The following is a 1,309-nucleotide window of genomic DNA, read 5'->3' on the forward strand; positions in this document are numbered from 1 at the left end:
ATATAATAATGGATTCTATATGTGGAAACATCCCACCACAGTGCAGGAAGGGAATGACCTGTTTTTCTCTCTGCCCTTCTGTTACTGACCACAGCCAGAACCACGTTTTGTGGATGCCTATTTACCAAAAGAGTGTTGAACAGTTGGAAGAAGTTCAGGGAGAGTAATGAGACATGTTTGAAAAGACTGTCCTAAGCCCAGCGTCAGCTGAGATACTTGCCAGTGAAATTCAAGACAATTATTCACATAAATTTATCACTGACTGTAGCCACAAAGGCCAAGCCTGCTTTTTATTTAGGGATCAAGAGAGCACTGTTTTATTTTTCCATGAGGACATTCTGGACTAGCATCATAAAACCTGTGAAAGAGTAATTTTTTTTACCAAAGACTAGGCTTAGTCCTGCAAGATGGTGAACCCAAATTTTCACTTGATGAAGAGTATTCACATCCTGCCATGTTTAGAGAGGTGAGCAGTGCACATGATGTTCCAGAGGGACAGGGGTTTCTAACCCTTTTGGATGCCTCCAAATCCACTCTGACATGGAGAATTATTTTCAACACTCTCTTCTTTAAGCTCATTTCTTGTTTCATCACTACAGTCATCTCAACTGCTGATATCAGAGTTCTGCTAATGTAATTTGAATCAAAGGTAAGTATAAATTTTGTGCTGGATCAAAACAATCCAGCGTGAAAGTGCCTGTGACTGTTTTGTGCTGCACTGAATCTGATACTACCTTCAACAGAAAAATGCCATCACATGAAAAATGAAAATCACATAAAAAGGGAGAGAAACAAGAAAAAGAATTTTAGGAGTATTGATTGATGGTTTCCACACTCCATCCTAGGCCAAACTAATAGCCTTGCAGGGGTTCCATCTGGTGCTGCTCGCAGTCAAGATTTACATTAAGTATGCACGGTATATGTTTATGAAGAAAACAGTGTGTCATTAAGCATGAGGAGTTTAAGCTTTTGGCACATTAAGAATTGTTCAGTATTAAGTTAATGAATTACATGCATGTTAAGCAGCTAGTAGATAAAGTGATAATATTTCAACATTAAATGTTTCAGAATGTAGAAAGATTATTTATTGCCTATTTGTGATCTCCCTTCTTTTTATGTTAATTTAATTTACTTCTTGTTACTGGTACTTATCTATTCTTCGGTGACTTCTTGCTAAGAATTGCACTGCAATGTAATAGAAACGCTTAACATGCTCAGTACTAGAATTTCATCAAGATTATACAATCTAGTGTTTCAAGACTAATCTTGTCAAATGTTTTCTACTCTCCCCTTTTCTGTATATAAAGGA

This window comes from Rhea pennata, chromosome 4 (assembly GCF_028389875.1).
Source record: "Rhea pennata isolate bPtePen1 chromosome 4, bPtePen1.pri, whole genome shotgun sequence".
NCBI lineage: Eukaryota > Metazoa > Chordata > Aves > Rheiformes > Rheidae > Rhea > Rhea pennata.